Raw genomic sequence first — 18,571 nt, 5'->3', positions numbered from 1 at the left:
AGGTCAGCTCTGAGGAGAAATGGGAGACACGCATTAATTCTTCATTCATTAAGTGCCTGTTTATGGTGTTGTTCCCCTGCAACACTGACTAGTGTCAGTGCATGTGTTATCCATCAGAGCATATTTGGGCTCACACACTTCTCAGCTAGTTCTGTGTTAGATGCCTGCACTCTCAGTGCAGTTAGTTCTGAGCTCATTAGACCATTAGACAGTTCAGAAAGGAAACTGCTTATGAATCTGCAGCCAGGGGTGAAAGAAAGAAAACAAACAATGCTGTGCACAATTCATTGTTTCAAGAGAAATCATGCAGTAGCAAAAGATTTAGTTGGCGTTAGTGGATAAGACAATAGAAATATTCCCATAAAATGAAGTCAAATGAATGACAGAATATTAACTAAATCTGAGGTATAATATTTTACATTGAGAAATGTAATATTTGTTTATGTGTACTGAACATTACACGTTGTAGGATATTTGTCTGGCTTTGTGTGGATTTTTCTTAACCTTCAGGTTTGTTTGTTTTTTCATATATCTCTTGACCTCCTGAGCAATTTTCTATTTTTAGAAAGTATTATTTAGTAGTTGGGCTTTTTTTCAAATCTTGTGTATAACGACTGGGAGTATAAGAAATGCTTTTTCCTAATAAATGTTGGTATTTGTTTTCAAATGGCAGCTATTGTTGTAATAAATAGGTTTTGCAGGACTTTTTTTCACAGGACAGCACAGACTCAATGAAAACGTCTTTTTAACCCGCTGATTTAATAGCTTTTATTACCAACATTAGCAGCAACAACTTGATGTAATTGCTTTCTGTATGACTTTTCTGATTCGTATCAGGAACCTTGAGGTATTTGGTATGTGGAGGACTTCATGGTGGCTACGAAGCAAGCCCAAATCGTCACCCCTCCACTACTGTCTGTGGCAGTTAGCATGAGGTGCTTTTAATGACATGCTGCATTTGAATTATGGCAAAGCATAACTACTTTGGTCTCACTTACCTAAAGGGCATTGCTCCAGAAGTCTTGTGATATATTCAGATTCAGCTTTGCAAACATGAGCCATGCCGCCATGTTATTTTTTAGAAAGAAGAGGCTTTCTCTGGCAACTCTTCCAAACAAGCCATTTTTGTTCAGTCTTCAGTCTAGTTGAACTATTCTGAACTTCAACATTTAACATGGTAACTGAGGCCTGAATGGTTGAGACCAAAAAATTGCCCAAACTTTGGCTTTTATAGAGGTGTTTGCACTTGCTGATCAGTTAATCGAGAGCTTTTTATTAGCAGCACCTGGCTACAAATTAACCTCCTATTACATATGAAAGTAGTAAGGGTGTAGTTAGTTGGCACAGGATGGTGAGAGTTTTCTTTTTCAGATGACTGTACATTAGTTGGCTCTATTGGTGTAAAGGTTATAAATGATCATTTGTTGTCCAAACTCCACAATTTACTTCCAGTTACTCAGGATATCAATAACAAACAGACAACTATAGTTTACTGCATCTACCATCCCACTTATTCTGTTAATGTAAGAGTAGCCTGCAATGGCTGCAAAAGCACAAGTGGCTTTCAGAAAAGATCTTAGTTTTTGTTTTACCAGCACAAGAGTGCGAGTTCCTCTCTGTACACTTTCGTGCAGATTTTCGAGGTATTTGGGAAATAGGCTGTTCCAGGATCGCAGGGAACTTGCCAGTTCTTCTGTGGATTTATGTCTCAATTTCTTTTGCCTCTTCTTGCAGTGACGGGCCAACGCAGAGATGTTAAGATCAGGGCTCACTGACAAATCAACAATTGACAATGACTAATTAATATTAAAATCTGTAACATAATGTATTGTTTGGAGTTTAGTCTGTTACTGTTGCTATTTTTTTTTTACCATTTCTTCTTGGAGCAACTGTAACCCACATAATTTCCTTAGGGATTAATAAAGTATTCTGATTCTGATTGTTTCAGGATGACCTGCCATTATCCAATGACACATCTGCTTACCTGTATCTTTTGCTCGTTTCTCTTCCTCTTCTTTTCTCTTTTTTCTAAACTGAGGACCTGATGGCTTTGAACTTTTCTTGTCCATCTTCCATTGGTTTTAATTTTGCACTCCAGTATGAACACAAATCCCCCAACTCGAGGATCGCCACAACTTAATCTAACACACCTACACCTTAGTTCACAGATTCACTTTGTCTAGGGTGCATTTCTGAGATTTCACACAACCCACGATTCAAATCATGAATACATAATGGGCTTGGATTTACAACATTATAAATGAAATGTGCTCTATTTGGAAGAAGCAGGCCCCCCTCCCCTTAAATCATCAAACTGTAAATTTTAAATTGTTATTGATCCCTTTACCCCTAGTCCTAAAGTGTAATTTATTTTCTTACTCTTCTTATATATATTGTTTGTTTACTTGCACTGCTGTAACTGGAGCCTCGTCGTCTCGTCTCTCTATATACTGGACTGTATGTAGCGGAGATGACAAAGTTTACTTTGACTTTAGCAGCGAGCAGGCGCACCGAGGGCTCTCGCGCTCACTTTTCGTGTACAGAATTTCGATAAAACATTGGTGCAAATTATAAGTCTGTATTATAATGTCTGGTGTAGGGCTGCCACAAACGATTATTTTGATGGTTGACTAGTCACCGATTATTTTTGCGATTAGTCGACTAATCAGATCATGCATCCATTGGATGTAAAGTTTAATAAACTCCTTGCTATCTAAAATATAACGGGACACCGGAGTATATTCTCGAGCATCTCACACTTCTGATAATCAGTTGTCTGCTTGACGTTTATTCAGCTGTGTAAAAACTATAACTTTAATCTCAGCCAAACCGATTTACTCAGGAACAAATAAAATACTAAAAAAAAGCCAAACAATAACATTTGTAAGTTATCTAAGTGACTCATATATATTTAACCTGAGTAGCGAAAGACAGTGGTGGGTTTGAAAACGATTTGCCGGGAGTCCGGTGTTCTCACGGCTCTAGTGAGCCTAGCCCCCGGCTAGCTATCGAGCTAGTGGGTAACAGACGTCGCCGAAAACGTCGGAGCGCTTTTGAAAATATGTGGTGTCTTGATAAACTGAGCAGATATTTGAGGTTTACACAGCTACATTCTCGCCTGAAAATATGTTAAACGTTTATTTTGTGACCCAGAAAGAATAATAAGAGTAATATTAAAACTAACTAGCTGTCGCCATTGTTGGAAACTGAGCTGGGCTGCGCTATGAATTCTGGGACAGAGCTACTTCGGGGTTTAACGGCAGCTGGCATCCTTGTATATGCAGTGCTGCCATCTTCTGTTTCAGTCCGTTATTACACTCTTAAATCCTACTACTTATTCCTGCGTCTTTTGTGATCTTACAAAGCTTCAAGCGACGCGTTGACTGTTAAATCAGTCGTCGACGATTTTGATAGTCGACGTAATCGTGACTAGTCGACTAATCGTGGCAGCCCTAGTCTGGTGTTTTCGTGTTTGTTGGTTTGTTTTTATTTTGTTTTATTTTGCGAGTTGATTATTAGATGCTGCTCCAGCCAGCCAGAGAATCCCCCGCTGCCCCGCCCTCTCCTCCCTGTTCCGCAAGCAGCAGGCGCACCTCGCAAATGGAGGGCGCCCTTACTCCCAGCAAATGGGCGATAGAAAACCGATCGGTGCCTGTACCATTCCCAGTATGCGCTGGCTGACGTCGGGGCAGCATGAGTACGAGCATTTTCTTTTTGCCGAGGCCCGTGATGCCGCCCCCCACCACGATGCCGCCCCGGGCAACCGCCCGTGTCGCCCGTATCTAAAACCGCTACTGTGTCCATGACATTACAATGCCTGTATGGAGATAAAGCAAAGGTTGGATAGCCGTGTAAAGGTACCTAAAACTCTTCATAGTATGGTTCCAGTAAGTTCATCAGTTCTAGTGATCAGGCAATACAGAAAAAATGACGTAAGAAAAGCAAAAAGGCGCTCTGCTACGATTATAAAAATGCAGTTCTTGTACCTGAAATACTTTTTTCGTTCCTCCATCTGCACATGCTCTTCCAAAAATCTGAGGGGCAGAGTATGTGTTTCTAAAAGAGCATTATCACTCTTGCAATTTTCTCTGAAGGTTAAAAAAAAATAAAACCTTTTCTCAGTCATCGACCACCACCACACCTGCCGGGATAATCATTCAGAATTATGATGCGCCCATTTCGCACCTCTCAAAATCCAATTTTGGTAATTACATTTTGTGGCTGTGCACTCTATCAGTGGTTCAGAAGCTCATTTGACATTACCAGGTAATGGACCAGTCTTTACAGTCTGACCAAATCTGAGTGCACCGTGGGTTACAAGGTGCAAATTGTGCAAGACGACGTAATTTGGTTCATTGGGATCTGAAGGAGCAATTTGCCCTCAAAATTGAGCTTTTAACCCTCAGTTACCACTAAAGGCACATGACTAACTTTTTTTCTGCACGGTCTGAGACTATTTCATCTGGAAATCAATTAGTTGGTAAACTGAATAGATTCTGGGCGCAGTGGGCAGTTTTTTCGGGACTTCCATTTTTGCTGTTTACACATGCTGAAAGTTTGCTCAAACATCATGGGTCAATTCTACTTGGAGCACAGTCTGACTGCAAAAGTAAACCAGAAAGCTTCCAGTACCAAAACAGTTGTCCATCGAACACAGATATCTCCATATACAGAGCTACCAACTCCAAACCTGACACGGAGTATAAGAATTTTTCACGGCTAAGAACAAACTGTGGAGACATAATTTATATGAAAACTACATTTTATTTAAGAATACAAATATTGTATGTGCAGTTTATCAGCAATCTGCCCACTGGTGGACATGTTCTGTGTAAGTAAACCATGAAATAAAGTCATACATGTCCAAGCAAATCCAAAGAGAAGGAGTGAGAGAGAAAGCGAGACACACAGATGTGCAACCCAAGTGACAAACATGAATCTGAATGAGCTATTTCACTGATCCAAGAAGTCTAGGGGTCAAGTGTCCTTAACCACTTGCAGCAAGTACCCTTTGTATCATAAAGATATAACAACCAGCATCCTCGAATCCTGAGGAAGCACTTTTAAGAGAACATCAAAGGCAAAAGCAAAGGAATACAATGGATGAGCCATACCAGAATATAGCATTAGTTCCCAAGTCAACGGAGTGTCTTTTAAGAAAAAAACAAATGCTGAAAAAATCCACTTTGAAAGCATAAAGCTAGTTAAAAAAATACAAAGCAAAACATAAAACATTTACATTCCAGAAAAAAGTCCCTCAGTTCTTTTACAAGCCTTGCATTGACCAAAAAAATTAAAACAACCCTAATATTTATGTATATGACCATTTACATAGTAAGCATATGCAAATTTAATTTTACTTGGATGAATAAGTTAAAAACAATACAGAGACATATTTTTCCAAGTGTGCCAACAATCCAGAATAGCCCTGAGACCAAACCTTCAAATGAATTTTTAAAAAGAGGCAAAACGGTCATGAATAAGATTTTTTTTAATCAAATAGGCTTAATTTACAGTAAAGAAGCAACAATATGAAAAATAAAAACAATGCCTTTTTTTCTCAGCCTAAACTTGGAGTTTAAAGGTTAACAGAACTGTGTGAATGTCTTTATTACACAAATATGCAGTCGACTACGCAAACTGTAGTTCAACCATCGGTCCTACTATCTCCCGACAAGTAACGAGGACTTTGGATGATGTGATGTTTTTACGGAGCCAGAAAATCTGCAGAAGTAGGAGGTGAGAGTGGCTGGGTGGAACAAAAGAGACGTTTACTTGGTATTTACCATTCATTCAACACTTGTTTTAACCACAGCTGCTGCCCAGCCTTGGGCCTATTGCTTAGTTATGCTATTGCTTGCATCGGGTTGTTTAAATGAGATGACAGAGAAAATCAAAATCTTTTAAACGGGAAAGTCAAAGAGGAGTTGTTCATATAACATTTGCATGCTTATTTGTATTATTCCTATATTAGATTCTGGCAGTTATTTCTACTTTAAATGAGAAACTGATTCTTTTTTAAATTCTCTTTTAATTAATAATATGAATATTTGTGTGTGAGTTCTAAGACTGTGTTTAAATAGCATGTTCATGTGTAAAATAATGGTGGGAGGACAGTTTTTTCTTTGTTTTTTAAGATTGCATTTTTGTCCGGAAACAGCTGGCACAGAGAAAGGAGAAGTCCACTCTGCCCTGGGAGAGATGGATGCATCAGTAAGAGGAACACACAGGGTTATGCTGCCTTCAAAACTCACAACCCCAAAGATCTGCCCTCTAGTTCACAGCTGGCCCCTGGGTCTGTTTATGGCTAAGATGTTACATAAACTTATAAAACTAGCTTGTACATGACACTGCAGCTTCCAAAGATGTACTAGGGTCACATGCCCCTACATGTAATTAAAGACCTCTCTGTAAACTAAACATTAAAGGCCTGACAGCATCTCAATGTTGAGTTTAAAAATAAATAAATAAAATGCTTCATAAAATAAAAAAGTCAATCAACATATTCCCAGATGTTTAACACCAAAACAAGGAATCAAAACTGCCCGACCTCCAGGCTGGCAGGGTCTTGTCAAGGTTAGAGGTTCACGTTGACCTCTGAAGCCATGGGACAGGGCATGTATCACATGCTGGCAGCTTTATAGAAGTGAGAGTGGGAAGTTGTTGCTCTTATTGTGGCAACCTGGCACATGAGGTGACACTGAGTGCACTGCTGGGCATTTCTGGCAGCTGGCTCCACACACTGGGTATCAGCAAAAAAGAAAAAGGAAAGATTATGACCAAATGATGACAAAAAATAGCCTTTAGGGTTTACAACACTGAAGAAGGCACGGATGGATATTGGTTGATTTATTTTATAATATCTTCAATTTTCTAAAATAAAGGTCTGTTATTACTGGTTGAAACTTGAGCCGGGATCTCTCTCACTGTTCTTGTCACTGAGAGACACTGATCACACTTTTTACCTCAAATATATCAGGGGAACTTTAATCATCTTTATAAGTACATCTACACTTTTTCAAATCTGTTTTGCTTTATTCCATTTACATTCTCTGTCTTGTTTGCTGTCTATTCAGCTGACTTAATCAAATAGCAGGACATTTTTTAACCATTGTTTTACATTGTTTTGATTAGAATTATTGTGCTTAATGACCAAATAATATTTGTTGCATTACAATGTGTAATCTGGAGGCTGAATTAATTGCAGGAAGATTTGCACAACACAATACATCAGATTGATGATGATTGATGATGGTGATTATGGAGACTGAAAGAAGGGACTGTCTGCATAAGTCATTACAGAAATTAAGGAGGGAAAGTCTGGATGATAAAACATACAGCCTGGTGGTCTGTTCTTTGAAATGCCAAAAGAACAACAATAATTCATTCCTTCAGTGAATTCATGAATAATCGATCCCTATACTGCCACTTTCCGTTACTCCTTTGTTACAAGGGAATTCTGCATGTTTTTTGGGAGTTTTACACCAGGGACTTTTCCTGTCACAACCCCAAAGGGAACTGAGTCTCCAGCTGAAATCGAGTGACCTTTCACTTGCCAAGCAACTGTGTGAACCAGCCACTGAATATACAAACCCAAAATCCCCCTCATTAAATTGTGACGCTGCATGAAATGTAAAAACAGAATGCAATGATTTCCAGATCTCATAAATTGGTATTTTACTTACAATGGTGCATTTAAAGGAGGAAAAGTGCTGCTTTGAAATCAGTGACATCTCGAAAAAGTTAGGATAGGGTCACTGTGTTTACCAGTGTGTAGCAGCCTCTTTTCTTTGAACAATCTGTAAACATCATAAGTTTTTCAGCTGGTGAAAGGCCTGGACTGGAGGCAGATCAGTTCAGCACATGCAGTTGTAATACTGTAGCTGCAGTATGTGGTTTAGCATTGTCTTGCTGAAATACACTATATTGTCAAAATTATTCACTTATATGCAGTGTTGGGTAAGTTACTTTAAATTAGTAACTTAGTTACATTACTAGTTACTTCTATCAAAAGTAACTCAGTTACTTCAAGTTACTCGTTACTTTCAGAGTAACTAGTTACTAGGGAAAGTAACTTTGGTTTTACTCAGAATTCTCTTGTTAATGTGTTGCTTCCGTAACTGGATACCCAGCAAGTTTGCCAGTCTTCTAGCTTGCTCACTTGCCACAAGTGCACTGTGCCACCTACCAATAGAAAGGAAGAAAATAATGTGCACATTTCCATGAGAGAAATCCCACGCCTGGACCGTCGTTGACCGCCGCAAAAACACAAAAACTGCAGTCGTGGTGCTTTCGATTGTACTCAGTTGGCAGCTGTCAGCTACGTAAAAAAGGCTCCTGGTGTTATTTGTCTCTCAGAAACAGTTCATAACTTCCCTTCAACTCATTCATGTGACCTAAAAGGTAAACCTGTTTCTCCATCACCTGTTCAGCTCTGATGATTCAGTAAGGACATCTCCTGGTTTCATCTTCATGTTTCCCTCTCACCACATATCTAAACAGACATCATGACCAGCAGCTTTACAGCTGTGGCTCCAACAAACATCAGCTGATACTAGAAATTAATATTAAATAAATTCTAACATCAGCTTAAACGTGCTGCTGTTGTTTAGCGCGACATCCGCTGGTTTCCTCTTTCTGGCGCAAAGTGGGCGATAAATAAACAAGAGAGCCGATCAGCTGATCATTGATCAGTTTTCATGATTGAAGTAGAAACAGGAGAGGAGAGAATGAGAGAAGAAGAGGCAGCTGTGCAGCGTAAACACAGAATAACTCCAGCTTTGTGTCTTTTTCATTGTAGCTGAAGTCCGGGACAAAATGTTCCTTTTCACCTCAATACGAAACGCGTAATATTTTCTCTGAATACCAGACGATTCTGTTTTTTACGGGACGGTTGGCAACTCTAATAATTAACCGTATGAACAAAATAAAGTTCAACATCATTAACTTCATAGCACCCACCCAGCTGTATAGAAACTCCGTCATGCTAGCTAGCACGCAGTACGAAAAAGTCAGCATAACGAAAATAAACACCACCTAAACTTGGTTTATATCTGACTCAGATAGACTGCAGGTCATAACTTCTTACCTGAAGTTCAGTTCACCTGACACTCGGACCGGCGGCCGCTTCGGGTCTCTCCTCCTCCTGCCTCTCTTTTCCTTCACCCACCTGCTGGCTTCCACCACTTGCTAATGTTATTGAATCTGTGGAAGCTCCGCGATAGCCACCACACGAAGTAACGAATAACGAGCCTATTTAAATCCCAGTAACGAGTAACGCGTTCCTGATTTTGGCATAATAACTAGTTACTGTGCTCGTTACCACAATAATAACGTAGATACTGTAACGCGTTACTTAATAACGCGTTAGTCCCAACCAGTGTTGGTCAAGTTACCTGAAAAAAGTAATCAGTAACTAATTACTGATTACTTCCCCAAAAGTAATCCCGTTACTTTACTGATTACTTATTTTCAAAAGTAATTAATTACTTAGTTACTTAGTTACTTAGTTACTTTTTAAAAACACGATTTACACCCTGAATAGGTGATAAAGCGATAGATCTTTCAGCCCAATTCTACTTTTTCTACATAATCCATCATACAAAATGTAATCAAATGGAAAAGTCCCTCTTTAAAACTTGTTTTATTAGTTTTAATCTTTTAACTTTATGCATCAAGCAAAAATTAAATTATATGCAACATTCACTGACTGGAAGAAATTTGTTTAATATTTAAACCTATTTTCTGCACATTCCAGCACATAAAATTTTTTTTTGTGTGTTTACACTCACTCTTTCAAATAGATGCAAGTAAAACACAGCAGAAAATAAATAAAGTCAAAGACTAGCGGTCCTTTTGCTCTATTTTCACCTGTAAAGCAGGAGTAGAGTAGGCGGAGGTTTACCCTGGTGCAGGTGTGCCGCAGCGGTCAGTGGAAGGATACGGCAGTTTCTCTGTGAATTTCCCATTACGTGGTAGCGCACTCGGAGCTTGCTTGGAAGTTTAGGGTTTTTTTTTTTCACTGTAAAAAGAAGTTTTCTTCCCACACACAACGCTAATGGACGCTAATGTATTTGTCACGTTTTATGGAATCAAACTTAAAGTAAGGTCAGTACTTCCACGCTTTAAACGCTGCACGCTCATACTCTCTCCCGTACTCGATATATGATCCACTGTTGATCTGCGCACAGCTGTTGTCACGAACATAGCACTTGCTTACATGAGACATTCTCGCAAAAAATCACGGTTTTAGTAACGCAGTAACGCAGCGTTCCTACGGGAAAGTAAAGGTAATCTAATTACCGTTTTTGCAATAGTAATCCCTTACTTTACTTTTTTCAAGTAACGAGTAATCGGATTACAGTAACGCATTACAAGTAACGCGTTACTGTAATCCGATTACTTTAAGTAACGCGTTACTGCCCATCTCTGGTCCCAACACTGCTTATTTGCCTTCAAACGAGAATGTGAGACATCTTTCACAAAAGTTTGTAGAAGCAGTCTGCATGCTTAGGTGCTTGATTCTTTTTCACATCCAGATAATGTGGCATTAATGTTTTCCAAAAAGAATTTAAAATTTAATTTGTCTCACCAGAAAATAGTTTTCCACTTTCTCTAGTCCCTTCTAAATAAGCTTTAGCTCAGAAGTACAAAATGGCGCCGGTGAGGTCGGCTGCCGTGCTGGATGCTCTGCCCTAACTTCTCCACTTTTTGCAGTTTTTCGTCACTTTTTGCTATATCTGCAATAATCTTGCATGGGCATCATGCAAAACACACAAATCCGCTACAGTAGAGACACTTTGGTTTCTATTGGTCTGCAGTACACGAACATTTCACCATGTTTAACTCCGGACCCAACCTGGCCAAAGGAGATCCTGAGAGAGAACAAAGGACGCGACCCTAAGCGACGGCCTCGAGGTAAAAGAGCCGGCATCAGGAACAGGCTACGGGCTCGCGCACACCACGCACCCATGCCCAGTATCCTGCTAGCCAATGTTCAATCCACCGAGAACAAGCTTGATGACCTCAGAGCCAGAATCAAGTTCCAGAGAGACATTCGGGACTGCAACCTCCTCTGCTTCACCGAGACTTGGCTGAACCCAGCAATACCAGACCACGCCGTGCAGCCGACGGGGTTCTTTTCGGTTTACCGCATGGACAGGACAATGGAGTCGGGGAAGAAAAGAGGTGGTGGAGTGTGTTTGATGGTGTACAACAGATGGTGCGACAGCACAAACATCTCCCCACTCACACGCTCTTGCTCGCCCAATCTGGAGCTTTTGATCGTTAAGTGTCGCCCTTTCTATCTCCCTCGGGAATTCACTGCGGTCATTGCCTGCACTGTTTACATTCCGCCTCACGCGGACTCGGACACTGCCTTATGTGAGCTACATGAGGCTCTCACACATCAACAAACACTTCACCAAGATGCCGCACTCATTGTTATGGGAGATTTTAACAGAGTGAATCTCAAACGGACATTTCACAACCTTCACCAGCACATCAACTGCCCCACCCGGGGCACGAGGACATTAGACCACTGCTACACCCCGTTCAAGAACTGTTACAAGGCTCAGCCCCTGCCGGCATTTGGAAAATCGGACCATTCCGCCATCTTCCTCATACCTGCTTACAAACAAAGGCTAAAGCAGCAACCACCAATCAGGAGGGAGGTCGCTCGCTGGACGGACCAATCGGTGGCCGCGCTGCAGGACGCACTGGATGACGCAGACTGGGACATGTTTCGGCGCAGCTCTGATGACATCAACATGTTTACGGAAGCGGTTGTGGGATTTATCGGGAAACTAGCGGACGACACAGCAGAAAGAACTATCATCCGAACGTTTCCCAACCAGAAGCCGTGGGTGGATAAAAACATCCGCGACGCTCTGAGATCATGCACCGCTGCCTACAATGAAGGGCTCGTCTCCGGTAATATGGACCTATACAAGGCTGCGTCCTACAACGTGCGCAGCGCGGTCCGAAAGGCAAAGCGGAGCTACGGGGAAAAACTAGAGTCACAGCTACGACAGTGCGACTCTAGGAGCCTGTGGAAAGGACTGCGGACTATAACGGACTATAAACGACCAGCTTCTTCAATGATGAATGCAGATGCTTCACTGGCTGATGAGCTGAACACGTTTTATGCTCGCTTCGACGCCGCAGCAATTAAAACAACAAACGGCTGTGCGCGCTCGGAGTGCACCAGTGAAGAAAATGCATTCGTCATCACAGAGCATGCCGTGAGGAACACCTTCAGGAGGGTGAACACCAGGAAGGCAGCAGGACCAGATGCAATCCCTGGCCGGGTCCTTAGAGCCTGCGCTGATCAACTAGCACCGGTGTTCACGGAGATCTTCAACCTCTCCCTGGCCCAAGCTGTGGTTCCCACGTGCTTCAAACGGTCCATTATTGTCCCTGTTCCAAAGAAACAACAGCCCGCTTGCCACAATGACTACCGTCCAGTAGCACTGACTTCAATTGTGATGAAGTGTTTTGAAAGACTGATGAGAGATCACATCACTTCTTCACTTCCTCCCACCATCGACTCACTTCAGTTTGCTTACCGGACTAATCGTTCCACAGACGATGCCATATCTCACCTGCTCCACACATCCATGAGTCACCTGGACACTGGCAGAGGGAATTATGTTAGGATGCTGTTCGTGGACTACAGTTCAGCATTCAACACAATAATTCCCTCTAAGCTTTTCACCAAGTTGACGGATCTAGGACTCAGCTCATCACTGTGTCAGTGGATCCCCAACTTCCTCACAGACAGACCCCAATCAGTGAGGGTAGGAAAACAAGTCTCCCCCTCCATCTCACTCAGCACTGACTGGAGTGCCTCAGGGCTGTGTTTTAAGCCCCCTGCTGTACTCACTGTACACTTATGACTGTGTAGCCACATCCGACACCACCTCCATTGTCAAGTTTGCTGACGACACTGCTGTTGTGGGCCTGATCTCCGACAACATCGAGACGGCCTACCTGGAGGAGATTAGGAACCTGGAGACCTGGTGCCAGGAGAATAACCTCCTCCTAAACATCAGCAAGACTAAGGAGCTGATCGTGGACTTCACTACAAAGCAGGCGAGGAATTACAAACCCCTCATCATCAGTGGCACGCCAGTGGAGAGAGTGGACAGTTTCCGATACCTGGGTGTCCACATCACTCAGGACCTGTCATGGTCCTGTCACATCAACACCCTGGTTAAGAAAGCCCGTCAGCGTCTCTTCTTCCTCAGAAGACTTAGAGACTTCCATCTGCCACTGAAGGTGCTCAAGAACTTCTACTCCTGCACCATCGAGAGCGTCCTGACGGCAAACATCTGCACCTGGTTTGGGAACAGCACCAAGCAGGACAGACGAGATCTGCAAAGGGTGGTGCGCTCGGCAGAACGCATCATTCAATCAGAGCTCCCTGACCTGCTGTCCATCTACACCAAGCGGTGCAAGTCCAAAGCTAGGAAGATTATGATGGACCTCTCCCATCCCAACAATGGACTCTTCTCACTGTTGAGGTCTGGGAAGCGCTTCCGCTCCCTTAAGGCCAAAACAGAGAGAATGAAGAGGAGCTTCTTCCCCCAGGCTATTCGGGGCCTGAACCAGGTGTAGGACTGGACTCTCACACACGTCACCACACGCACCACCACACATTTCCTATAATCCTATAATTCCTATAATTTATAATCCTTATCTTTATAATCTCTTCTGCTATTTGCACATTCTTTACTGTAAATTCCTAAGTTAATTTGTAAATTTTTGTAGTAAATTGTAAATATTGTAAAACTTTTCTTCTGTCATTTAATGGTCGGGCATTGTACAGCTACAAGCATTTCACCCCCATGTCATACTGTGTATGGTTGTGTGTGTGTGACAAATAAAATTTGAATTTGAATTTGAATTTGAGAAGACAGCGATGTTTCTGGATCATGTCCACATGTGCCTTTTTTTTTCAGACACGGACACATTTGTCTAATCTCACACTAGGGAAATTCACTTGTTACAGCAAGGAACACAAGGGACAGGAGGGAAAAGTGAATTAGAGATATAGTAGGGAAAAAAATATGAAAAATACAGAATTATGAGAATAGTGTAACAAATAAGCCAAAATAATATACCATGTTCAGATTGTTAGAATAGAATAGAATAGAATAGATAGCAAACAGGAAAAATATATACAAAACAAGAGAAATATACGCAAAAATAAGACAAATGCACTTTACTATATACAGTATAAGTACTGTAAACTGCCACAGTGAAAGCTTAACAATTCATGTATGGGAGGAGATGCCAAGGTAAATACTGCTGGAGAGGAGAATCAGGTGGAGACTGGGGCAGCGACGCCTATTTCTGAGAGGAATAAACAGAGTTAATGTTCATACACAGACACTGTTACCCCGTACCAGGGCCTCCAGTGAAACAAACACACACACACACACACACACACACACACACAGGACAAATTACTTTACAAAAGCAGATCTTGGAAAGACATTTTTAATATGCACTCAATTTCACGTTGTTGTTGGGCTGGTTTGAATATTTCACAAACTGCTGATCTGCACGCAGTCATCTCCAGGTTTTACGTAGAGTGGTGCAAAAAAAGAGAAACCAGCTAAGAAAATGCAACTGAAGCTACAAATCTCATTAAAACTGGACAATAGAAGATCGTAAAAACATCGCCTGGTCTAATGCATCTTCATTTTCGTTGCAACGGTAGGATCAGAATTTGACATGAACAACATTAAATCCGTCTTGCCTCAAACTGGTTTTGTGAGCATGACAATGAGTTCACTGTGGCTTCCACGGTCACAAGAAAAATTTGTCAGGCTTGTTTCCAGCACCTTGTTGAATCTATGCTATGAAGAACTACGTCACGTCTGAAGACAAAAAGAGCTCCAACATATAGTATTACCAAGATCTGAAGTCTCTGCTCAGTGAATTTTTTTAGTGATGTTATTAAAAAAAGTGCACTTCCTAATGATTTTACCCAGGTTCAGAATATAATTGATGCAACATTAGTCAAGAATAACTTGCACACTCTGAACATATGTTTGCGTTTTCTTACTTTTTCTGACCAAACAGCGAGTAAATGAAATTAAATAAGTAAAACCCACTAATAGGAAAAGCAGGTTATTATTTCTTCTCTGCACAAAAATCACCCCCTGCTTTTTCTCCTCAGTTTGATGAATGCCTTAAAATTATTTCCTGGCTGTAGAAACTTAACATGTGTGTCAAAACCCTAATGGGACCTGCCTTGAGTCGTCCGTCCCCCCCGCTGGCTGTTTTCAGACCTGTAATGAAATGGATTTTATATTAATAAATGTATTAAAGCAACATTGAAAGTGCTCATTTTCCTTTTTAACTTGAGTGCTGTCATGGACCACTACGCATTTATATAGCTGTCACAGATACATCCAAAAATCTTCCTCACATAACTGCATTTTCACCAAAGCTGCTGTTCACTGGTTTTTGTTAACAGATGCTATCGAGTTCCAGGCTGTGTGAGTGGACTCGGGAGATAAAATTTCCGTTGTGATATTACACACACAAAAAAAAAAGACAAATGACAACGGAGAGTAATAACAGAGGAAGACTGGAAAAACGGGCAGAAAAGAAAAGGTTGCAGAGTGTGTGGGTGTGCGTACGAGTGTGTGTCAGCTTCATGTTCTTTTTTTCTTTTGCTGCTGGTTTCCTGTAACAGGCTGAAGAGGTTATTTATTGCTGGCGAGATCCGTGCCTCGCATTCTCTTTCGGTACATGTTGTGATGTGGGAGTGAGGCTGTTCTTCAGAAAAGCAATTAAAACCATCCAGGTTTTAAAAAAATAAATAGCTAGCGAACCCACAGCCCACACAATTACTTAAAACCATGTTTTTAAGCTTTAATTCCCATAGGTTACATTTCGAGGAAAGTGGTGTTGTATTCAAAGAATAAAGATTACAATAATTGTAGTTATTTTTGTGTTTTTATGACTGCAAGTTGTAATAATATGGCTACCTTCCATGTACATCAGCAAACACATTTGTCCATTTTCTTTACTGCATTTCTAATGAAAAAGAATCCAATACCAAAATCATCTTATTCAAAGCAACAATCTCTACTTGCTTCAAATCAGATTGAGAGGAAGGTATTTTGTATTTCGTGTAGGTATTTTATGCAGTCCTAAGATTGCATAAAATCAAGCGATTGTGTTTCCCTGTGAGCAAAGTTAAAAGCCATTTAATGATGTGGTGAGTTTCCCTTTGCATATGAATCATGCAAACCAGGATCAGATTGAGACTCCAAATGATTTTATGTAATCTTGTTTTGCTCCACAGATTAAGGGAGACCGGCAACTTTAGACGCAGACACAATAACACATTGTGTTATATGAAATCATTTTACTAGTACAAAGTGTAAAATGATGCACTTTATACTAGGAAGGCTGAACATTGTGTGAGATACTTTTAGACTCTTGGCAAGACTAAAGACTGACCTTGAATTACCATGTCAGGATTTTGTCTCTACTCAAAGGCAAGAAATATTCACTATCCTCCCTAAACAATAAAAAGTAGATGCCAGTGATCTGGACTTGATTTCTGAGGATGAGGATAGATAAAATCTTTAGCCTTCTTCTTATAGGACACACATCTGTCATTTAAAAAGGTGCAGACATGCTTTACACCTTCATTAGACTTTGAGTTAATTATAGTGAAATAATCCCTGCTGACTTAATTTACACAACAGTCATTTTAGGACATTTTATATTGTAAGGTAAAAACAGTACAGCATCGTAATCACGTGGTGAGAAAAGAAAGAGGAGAAGAGAGTAGACAAACATTAATGATATTAGTAAAATGAACTGGAAGTAAAAAGAGGGGAGACGCCATAGCAGCATAACTACAGATGGTTGAGGGTCCATATATCCCTTCTCTTCCACTTATCCTTTTTTCAGGGTCGCGGGAGCCTATCCCAGCTGTCTTAGGGCTAGAGGCAGGGTAAGCCCTGGACGGGTCGCCTGTCTGTCACAGGGCTAACACAAAGACACGGACAACCATTCGCACTCACATTCACAACTATGGGCAATTTAGAGTTTCCAATTAACCTATCCCCACTAACTGCATGTCTTTGAAGTGTGAGAGGAAGCTGGAGCACCTGGAAAGAACCCACGCAAAAACAGGGAGAACATGCAAACTCCACGCAGAAAGACCCCGGCCTGATGACTGAATTGAACGCAAGACCTTTTTGCTGTGAGGTAACGATGCAAACCACCGTGCCATCGTGCCACTATGGCTGAGGGTCTCTATCAAAAAACTCCCGTTTTAACTGCACTCATAGGAAATTCAGATTAAAATGGCAGCGGTGACAGTGAGTCAAAACTGAACAAATTAAAAGCTAAATCACTGCTAAGCTGTGAGCTGCAGATTCGACAATGACCAGTGACCAATTTTAAATCATCAAAATATCTGCAGAAGGTTCCAGGTCATGCTAGCTACAACAGCTTTAAAAAGAAGGTAAGTGGATTTCTTTAAATTTGTCCGTTTGTAAACAACCCTTCCCTTCAACACCCACTCAGGGGGCCTCAGGGGGCCTCGTGTATCCCCAATAGGTCACGTGATAGGGTGGGGCAAGCCCTCGCAGTCGTTTCACTTGGTGTCACGGTGGAAAAACAATGTACAGAAATAGAATATATTCTATACATATTTAGTGTATCTATATACAATATCTCTATGTGAATATAATGAAAACACACAAAAGGAACATACACTAACTACACATTAGAAATTTAAAAATATGTAAAGATTGTGAGAAAGTGATCCAAGGTCCCTGCTCTAGAATCAGATCTACCCATTTTCAGTTAAGAAAAAAAAAAAGACTGGTGCTGTCATCTGCACACCTCCCTAAACCGCAAGAAATCCTGTGCTATTTTAGGTAAAAGTGAGGGCAGGAGCAATAAGCTTTTCAAAAGCAGCATTTAACTTCAGCTACATAATTTTAGTTTCTCAAATTTAGTGAAAAGTGTTTAATTTCTCAAATGGCACCAAGCTGGAACTGACACAGAGACAGAACGTTAGTGTGCAGCTTCCAGATAGTTCATCAAGATGCAATGGAAACCAAAGCAGAGCTATATCCACTGGGTCGCCAAGGCATGTGGATAATAAAGTTGCTCTAAGTATGCTGGGGGTGTAAAGAAGGAAACATTTACAAGGAAGTTGGCTGTAACCACATAATGTACTTTTAAGGTAGAGAATCTTTATGTTGAGCAGTCCACCTGGAGGAATAGAAACTATTCTACCTCTTGACTGGATGCAGATGCCTACTTCCTGCTCGGTAAAAACCTCAGAATGAAAAACCTCAAAAGCACTTCAGCATGAAAAAAGAAATGTACCAAGACAGACAAAACCAATGATTTTGCTCCATCCAGTGCACTCACCCACCACCAACTAGGACGTTTTACTACTTCTTAAAAGTGAAGTGTGCCCGAGTGAATTTACTTCTTGTCTGTCAAAGACTGCCAAGAAACCTGCCATGAATGTTGAGTTTTTCTCAGCAAGTTAGCGTGTTTATCACTCAGAGCTGGCACT

The sequence above is a fragment of the Aulonocara stuartgranti genome (assembly GCF_965226115.1).
Source record: "Aulonocara stuartgranti genome assembly, chromosome: 15".
In the NCBI taxonomy this organism is placed as follows: Eukaryota; Metazoa; Chordata; class Actinopteri; order Cichliformes; family Cichlidae; genus Aulonocara; species Aulonocara stuartgranti.
This window is presented reverse-complemented; position numbering follows the sequence as displayed.